Source organism: Podarcis muralis, chromosome 2, assembly GCF_964188315.1.
Source record: "Podarcis muralis chromosome 2, rPodMur119.hap1.1, whole genome shotgun sequence".
Classification (NCBI taxonomy): Eukaryota; Metazoa; Chordata; class Lepidosauria; order Squamata; family Lacertidae; genus Podarcis; species Podarcis muralis.
This window is the reverse complement of record NC_135656.1, coordinates 91,362,635-91,372,209: the sequence shown is the minus strand read 5'-3', so window position 1 is coordinate 91,372,209 and position 9,575 is coordinate 91,362,635.

The window sequence follows — 9,575 nt, the reverse complement described above, 5'->3', positions numbered from 1 at the left end:
TCGGCAAGGTGATGTCTCTGGTTTTTAAGATGCTCCCTATATTTGTTATTGCTTTTCTGCCAAGAAGCAGGCGTCATTTCGTGATTGCTGTCACCATCTGCAGTGATCATGGAGTCCAAGAAAGTAAGATCTCTCACTGCCTCCATTTCTTCCCCTTCTATTTGCCAGGAGGTGATGGGACCAGTGGCCATGATCTTCGTTTTTTTCCGCAGGAGTAGTCCTGCCTAACTAACCCTTTTGAGTTCTTAGAGAGTGTCTCTGAGCATACAGTCAGGGGTGACTGAGAAGACATTATGAAAGGAAACACAATGTCTCCAACTGGCCGGTCGTGACCCATACATGGGTCCTGAAGTCACACCAGGTAGGTTGAGCTTGCTGACCTTAGAGATGATCAAGGGAGCTTCCGTTGCCTCATTCTCCTGCATCTCCGGGAGTGAAAAAGCAGCAGGAGGAGGCAGACACACAAAGGTTGGAAGTGAGGATGTGTGTCCAGTGACACTGGCTGACGAACACACACACACCCCATTCCTCTATATCCCTTTGCCCATGTGTCCAGGCTAAAATCTCTGTGGAGAGCTAAAAATATCTATAGAACAATGTATAACATCACAGTTATACATGAGTTTACAAAGTGCCCTCAGTAAAACAAATTGCTATTTTTAAACATCATTCCCATCTCCTTCTCTTACTCCCAACATGGGAAGGGAAAACTGATTTGCACAGCTAGCAAGATGTGTATAGCTGTAACCTCATAGCTACACGCCTTCTAAGTGTTGATAAAGTGTTCAGCAAGTGCTAAAACGTTACTGTTTATAGGAATCTCAGAGACTATACACAGGGGAAGGATGACTAAGGAGTCATTACCATCTTTAGCAATTCAGCACTTCTTGGTTGGAGGCAAGCATTGTCCCTTGTGTGTTGTTTAAAGCCCAACAACTTCTTTGAAATGTTTTATATAACAAAGGCTGGGTTTTCTAGTTCCACCTCACATATCTGCCCATTTTAAACACATCAGATATATTGGTGCTATTTTGACTTAATACTACCAGCTTTTATTATCCAGTGGCAGTGACTGCTAAATCATCAAAATTGCATCTGAAAATTCAAAGCTACTACCTGCCTAAATAGAGATTCAAATGCATCCACATCTAATCACATAAAACAGACCAGAATGCAATCAACTTTGACACTCAACATGGATATTAATCTATGCAACATTTCATTACTATGGGGAAATGTGCACAAACCAGAAACAATATTACTGCAGCTAGAAGACAATCAGAAGAAGACAACTGAGGAGAGACAATACAAGCTGACATGGTTCATGTCTGAAACTTTTCTTAGGCAAACAATTAGCAGATCCTGACAACAATCCAAGTGAAGAGGATAGCAACAGTGGCCTGGTTTGCATGAGCAATTCCCAGTTTAATAAGGCAGTTGTTGTTGTTGTTGTTGTTGTTGTTGTTATTATTATTATTATTATTTATTTATTTATTTATTTATTTATACCCCACCCATCTGGCTGAGTTTCCCCAGCCGCTCTGGGTGGCTCACAATTGAGTGTTAAAAACAATACAGCATTAAATATTAAAAACTTCCCTAAACAGGGCTGCCTTCAGACACGAACAAGTTGGTGTATGGGTGTATGGCGATCCTTCGGAGCCATTTCTCTCATCCTTTCGTTCAAGCCGCTGTACAAGGCAGGATTCGACTCTCTGTGGCTTTCTGTAACCAGAAACTATGGTTAATGGCTTGCAAATAAGCCAGGACATTAAATAATGGCTCAATATCCTGCTTTGTTTGTAAATCATCAACCATAGCTACATATGAATGTAAGGTTTCTTTCACTGGGCGGATTCAAGAGGGGATAACTTTGTTGGCTTGTGAAACCAATGAAGAGTTTTGCGCCATAAACTTTTCTGCTGCAACCCACTTTGTTGGATGAATCTGCTAAAGTGAACTCCAGTACACAAAAGTTACAACATAATAAATCTGTTAGTCCTTAAAGTGCCACAAAGCTCTTCATTGGACAAACTCCACCAAGTACTGACAAAGCTTTAAAAGGTGTGAATCATCTGACAGAGGACACAGTTCTTTCAGGAAGGGATATTAATATGTGCTGAAAACTAAGCCAAAACCACTAGTGCATATTGTCCAACGTGAATTATGTCTTTCTGATTACAGCCGAACCATAAAAATCAGCTTCACGCTGCTCTTGTGCCATTAACAAGACATGCAGAAAGTTGCATAGATGTGCAGGGAAATCCAATGGATATGTCATCAGAAGTAAGCTCACTGAATCTCACTCTTTTGAAAGCAAGCAACAACCTGAGCAGCGGCGCTGACTTGGGCCCCAGATTATCAGCGCCCAGCAATGCCGACATAATGTGACATCGCCCCAGGAAGTGGTGCCAGAGGTGCTGTGATTCCTAGGACACCACTTTCAAAGTCCCCATGACCTTGTGAGGAACTGGAGGTCCCATCCAAGGCCTTGCAGGGCCTTGAGAGTGGTATCCCAGGCCCTGCAGGCCCTCATGAGGAACCAGAAGGGGCATCAGAGGCCCTGTGAGGCCTAGGACACTGTTTCCAAGGCCCCTTGAAGCCTCAGATGGGAACCGGAAGTTGAATCCAAGGCCCTGAGCACCCACAACAAAAAATCTGTGGGAGCCCTGGAGTTGGTGCCAGTGGACCTGAACTTTACACTTCACTTTTCCTTTGTGATGCTCATAGGAAGACACTGAACTGCTTCATTTGCGTGTTATGCAACATGCCCGGGAAAGAAAGCCGGCAGACCATTGTGCATACAAAAGCCACATTGCTGTTTATGACATGCACTCCCTGGATAATGGGTAGCTAACTTTGCTTTTCATTATAGTATACCAATATGAGGAGGCTTCAGCTGTTGCGATGCTTCCCTCAGTGGTTCGGCAACACCAAAATATCCATTTGAGATACTTTTAAGTGTCTAAAAGCAGATGGTAGATGTTTTTCCTGTTCTTCACCTTGGGAGCTGGAATATTCAGGGAGCCCCAACCATACACTTTAGGAAAAAATATCTGTTAGTCTGTATTGACTAATAAGAACTCATGGCTATGCAAGACCAGTATTAAGGACCTTTAGTACCATCAGATAATTGTTATCCTTCCCTTTGCTCCAATTGCAACAAGCTATATGTGGAAAGAAATGTGCATGTGCTTTCCTTTTACACCGGATACGCGGATTCCTACTCATTTAGCTCATTGGATGAGGTGTGTTGTATAAAGCAATAGCTTCAGTCATGGCCAGCTAGGGGGAAATGATTGCCTATTTATTGTTCAGAGCAAGGAAACATGATCAAAGGAGACCACCTAGTAATTAAGCAGGGCTTAAGTTGAACAAGGAACGAGCCCCAAATTCCATTTTAAATGCGGAATTCTAGCTGGAGACCATCTTAAGAAATAACAGAGGAGAGAGTGTCTTCCCTTCTCATATGCAAATTTGAGTCAAAAATATCATGGAGTACTGCTATGTGACCATGATCACTTGGGACTGTGATCTTGCACCATACTAATACAGTACTGGCTTTGCCTAGCACTGAATAGAGATAGATAGATATGAGGGGGGGGGGGGGAGAGAGAGAGAGAGAGAGAGAAATGTAGTATTAGAAAAGGGAGGAAATACAGCCAGAGTGAACAGGACAAAATAAATGATACCGGTTCCTGCAGAATGTGCCTTAGATTCTTCCTGAGGAGAAAAATATCCTTATTGGGGACACAGCCTAACCTACCTCACAGGATTGTTATCAGGATGAATGCGGAAGGAAATAGTATGTATGTAGGCCACCTTGAGCTCCTTGGAGAAAAGATTGGATATAAATGTAAGAATAAGTAAATCAAATAATAATGAAAATGACTCCCTGATAGTAAATGATGGGCCAACAATGCTCTGGAGCTTGTATTTTCCATTTCTTGCTGTTAGAAGCTCATTCCCCTTTTAAAAATTGAGATGTATTTTTGCTTGGGAAAAGAGACAGGGAAACTGGCACAGGATGGGAGAATGTGCTTTTGTGCCTCTATTAGCTTTCTGCTGGGGAGATACTTAAAAAAACAAACACCTAATGGATTTCAAGGCAGACTAAGGAGAATTCACCCATGACTAATGTTGAATACTATGTACAGTGCCACCTAAAAAAAGAGAGAGAGGATATTATAGCACTCTACAAGGTAGAGAAAACAGCAACTAAAAAGAACAGGAGGGTGGAACACTTTCCCCTCAGAGGGATGACTGAATCGTTTTGAGGCTTTTAAGTTTAGTTTGGGTTCTGGGGTTTTTTTAAAGACAGGCGTGATTGAGGCTTTTAAATGTTATGAACAATGTTGAGAAAGTGGAGGTCAATTCCCCGCCTTTCCATAATCCTAAAAATCGAGGTCACCTAATGAAATTGATGGGCAGTAGACTGAGAAGTACTTCACACAACATATAATTAACTTCTGGAATCAGAAGTTATGGTGATGGCTACTAGCTTGGATGGCTTTCAAGGGCACTGAGACAAATTTCTGGAAGAGAAGTCCATCCGTGGCTGTGAACCATGATAGATGAAGAGAACCTCCATGTTCAAAGTGGGGAATGTGCAACGGGGAATGGTATCTGCTTTCATACCTGTGTGTCACACCTGTGTGTCAGCTTTCGAGAAGAATCTTGTGGCCAGTGTTAGAAGCAGGATGCAGGGTTAGATGGACCGTTAACCCAGCAAGGATCTTTTTGTGCCCTTAGTGCCTAAACAAAGCATGCTACAGAGATTAAAAATGTGCCCACATTCCATGCACCTTGATTCCTCAAAGCATTTACCTCCACCTTTTAATTCAAGGCAGTGTGTTAGAATGCAATATGCAACAGGAACTTTCCTCAGAGCATATTATAAAACAAGGAAATGTGTAACTCCCCCACCCACCCACCCGCCACCAAAATAGTGAGTTATATATAGCCTACATTTGTCAGCAGCCAGTAATTTGCCATTTTGCTTTTCTAAGGAGCTTCTTCTGTCTCAGCCAGTCCTTAGTTTTCAGTCTAGAAATCACGCTGAGTAATGACATTTAACAAAAACTTATTCTAAGTCACAGGTTATGTGATGCACTAAATAAATTATAGCGAAGGTATCAGTTTGTCATTCATCATCTGTTGAGAGAAAGACCTCTGCCTCTTCTCTACAGGAAGAAATGCATTGGTGGTTAGCATTAACAATGGCCATTTTAATGCCAAATATCTTTTCCAGCAGCCATACTAAGTGACGATAAGCATAGCCTAGGCTCCACCAACCTGGAGCCCTCTGAATGTTTCGGACCACAATGCCAACCCTTCTGCTCACATTGCTCCTCTGCCCAGTCTCTGCCCTGCCTGCCAAAACCCCTCCAGTCCACAGTGCCAGCCAGCTGAAGCAGCCCACACAATCAAAATGGACCAGGAATCTGGTCCTGGTGAGGGTGGGATTATAATATGTGTGAGGAAAATACAGGCATCTGTCTGTGAAATGGTGTGCAGTGGGAAGAGAAAAGTGTGCAGCAAATGGTGCTTGTTCCTTGATTTCAGCATATTGAAACAACCTTCAGGGTTGCCACTGATAGCATGCATGGGTGCATTGCCTAATGGCAAAGGAACTTGTCAGCCCATGCAAGAGCTGTGGATTTCATGCGGCATTTTGTCTGCCAAGCCAAAGGTCAAAGAGGTAAACCTTTCCAGTGGTGCTCTGCATGCCCATTCCATCATCATGCATGCATGCACCTACGTTACGAGACAGTAAAGAAACTCAGGAATAGGTGTGCTTAAAGAACAACAGCGCTGAGAGAGGTTGAAACCCACAGTTCATGAAAGCACCCTTTGTCTTGGGGTAGCAAACCAAGGTTTATTATCTGCCAGCCCCATGTAACCAACAAAAAAAGCATTTCACTGAGAATTAGAGTTGACTTTGTGAGCAGCTGCTGGGACTCCCTCGCCACTGCTTGCCCAAGTAGGCATGTTGCCAAGGCTACTGATGCTCCTTTTCATTCCTGGCTGCCAGGCTTCCTTTTCTTATGTGCTTGCACAAGGATGGTTTTCCCATGCCGCATGGCGCTTTTCTCTTTCTGTCTCTCCGTCTCTCTCTCTCTCGGCAGGCTCTCTAACACTCTGAAAGACTCGTCCTCCCTTTGAGCCGTTCGCAATCTCATTTTTCCTTCAAATGAGACACTTCCCAGTGTGCATATCTGTATGGCATCATCTGAGCTTCACACACACACACACACACACACACACACACACCTTTGTAACAGGAGCTATTTGAATTTTATCTTTTTTTCTCACAACAGGACTGGAGAGCTGAAGCAGCCTGGTAGGAGAGACAGGATCAGAAACCTTGACCTATATTCAGTTACCTATATCCAGCTGATCATCAAATTTGAAAGTACCTTCTTTATATAAGCAGTTCTTTTTATATGTATAAAGTGTGATCAATAAAACGTTTTCATTTATTTATATCCTGCTTTCCCACAGTGGTCTCCTGGCACAGATCATTTACCGTGGTGAGCAAGGTAGCTCCATCTTAAAATGAAGCCAGAAACCAGACTGAAATGGGCCCTGATAATCAGTGTCACTCAGCAATGCCTAGCACTGCACAGCCATCACCCACTCAGAGAAGGCAAATGGTGCCTAGCAACTCAAACATTGCTCTATGCCCAGACACATCTAATCCCTCATCTTTACTGTGCCAGCTACTGAGGTAAGAAGGAGACAGTGTGGGCAGAGGGTGGCAGTGGCTTTATGTTACTGGGTTCCCTACATTTCCCAATTAATAAGCAAGTTGTATTAATTGGAATGATGCCTTAAAGCTACCTTTTCGGTTACGGATGATGATGTGCAAGTGTGTCATCAGCACTTTCCCCTACAAATTATGCAATTTGTGGCATGTGTTTTTGTTATTGTTTTTAAATTCAATCTTTATTGGTTGATAATCAACAGCAGACACACAAAACAAAAGAAGAAAACACACAGCACATAACTCACAAAAAAGAAGAAAGGAAGGAAGGAAGAAAGGAAGAAAGGAAAAGAAAACAGTACAATGTGAAAACACAATAACATTTCAGCCATCGACTTCCGACCTCCTTGGTGTGGGTTCTTTGTTTCCTTGTTACTTGCCTCTATTTTTCAATAAACTTAACCTGCATTCTGTGGCGAAGCTGCATGCTCCACTACCTGGGGCGGAGAGCAGGCGGGGGTGTGGCTGGTGCCCTCTGGGGGCATGGCATGCATCCCGGGGCATGCCACGCCACCTGCAGGGGTGTGGCACGCGTTCTGGGGGCGTGCGTGCCACCTGTGGGGGCATGGCGTTTGGTGCGTGGGGGGATGCGCAGTGCGTGTCCAGGGGAAGCTTCAGCAGCCAATCAGAAACAATGTCAGATGTTTGGGTTCCAAAGAACATTTGCAAACCAGAACACTCACTTGCGGGTTTGGGAGCCAAAATGTTTGAGTCGCAAGATGTTCGTCAACCAAGGTACGACTATACAATCCTTGAGCAAAAATGGTCATAGTGTGGTTTACAAACCTAAGGCAATATTAAAACATAGGGTTAAATCTATTGCTGCCATTCTGCTTGCACAACAGACTTCGATTTGTGCAACAGAACTTTCCCCTTCTCTCCCCTGAAGACCCCTGGTTGTGGGGACAGATAGGGGTGGGCACAGGGAGAGGAGAGGAAAGTCCAGTTGCATGAGCAGAACTGAATTTATGCAGCACTGGATACAATCCATAATACAAAACAACCAGAAACACTGAAATACTTCTAATAAATTATATAATTAACAACATCACAAAAATGGCTTAAACCATCAGTCTTTAAAAGTTCAGCAAATAGATGGGTTTTTACTTGGCACCTAAAGGCCGGGGAAAGACAGCTTTCAGGGGGTGTATGTGTTGTCATTCCAAAGAGCAGAGCCACCACCAAAAAGGCTCATGCAACCATATATATTTCACCAAATGTGGCTGACCATTGCAGTTTCTGCTACCTAATCACAAGCTAGATTATGGCTCTATATTTTCCAAACTGCATTTGAAACATAATTATGTATGAACCCATTTCTGCATTACAGTTCTGCAGAGCATATGCCACATTGCAAGGATTCGTGTACAATTGTACACCTATGGTGTTATTAAACAAGGACATGGAAAATAAATGTTGCCACCTTTCAATTTTTATCATCCAAGGACTGACTACTTATGCTGCAATGCAGGGAAACATTTGAAAGTCTGCATTGCCCCCAGTTCTTCACAGTAACTGAAGAAACACCAGCTGATTTCAAATGAGGCATGCTCAAATCAAGGGCAGTATCTGGCCTTTATTAATTAAGGTCATGAATGGGGGTCTCTGCGCTGTAAAATCAAATAGAAACCAAGAAAAGACAAAGGCAAGGGGGGCAGGGAGACAAGAACGTCAATGGGGCTGTTTGGGAAACAAAGGGACAACACTGAGCTTTTCATTTTCTGTAATTTGTATGAGCAGACTGTAATTAAAAATTTGAAAGGCACTGTATTCAAAATGTTGTTGGGATACCTTGTTTTTAAGATGAGATTTCATATAAATATTGCAGTATAATTGACAGAGATCACATTGTTAATAATCACAATCATAATAACTGTACTTATTAGTTACTTATTTTTTACATTTTATAATCCCTAGTTATGGTGATTGATGATTAATAAATGTTGATAGTTCTTGACTATGCAGTATTTCATTTGCATTCCTAAAAGGTTGGGTTGGGGCCAACAACTTCAGACCCCCTAAGTATCCTTATTTTCCCAGGACAATCCCAGATTTACAGACGCCATCCCGGTTTCTGATTTGATCCTGGAATGTCCCACTTTTCCTTAGGACATCCCTCTTTTTCAGAGAAATGTTGGATGGTATGGTAGGACATCCCTATTTTCATCAGAGGAAATCAGACATTTGGAAAACCCTGCAAACCACCACAGCAAACCTGGTCGACTACTTCTTCCTAAATTCTTCTGATGTTTATTGCTCGCACATATTCCTTGTTCTCCTGTCCTGTTTTGGAGAAGTGCTCATAGAGGCATGAGGCGTACAGCAAATAAGATAGGACAGGTAAGGTTCACGGTCAGTACTTGTGCTAATTTTACTTGTGATAATACTACCCTAGATGAATGTATAGCTGCCATCACAGGGCAGGCCAAGATCTGATCTGGCAATATAGCCACAAAATTAGAGTAGGTTAAGATTTTTCCACAGGCCGGTATCCTTCGTGCAGAGGATTTCCAGAGCTGGCTTGTGTGGAGGGTGGGAACGGGTGGTTGATAAATTCAACCCCATCCACACACAAACACTTGCAGGCACACCAGCCTATCCAGCTTCCTAGATCACAGCCTGTGGCCCTCTAACCCAGAACTCCCTTACCTGCAATTTTCATCATTTGCATAAATAGAGAAAGCAGTCCGCTTCTACCCAAAGTAGTAATCAAGCTTAATCAAGGGGAAGGCTTACAGAGAGTTTTCATCTTAATCTTTTTCAATGTCATCTTTTGGGTATTGTTCTTCTTTGCCTACAGAAACATCTC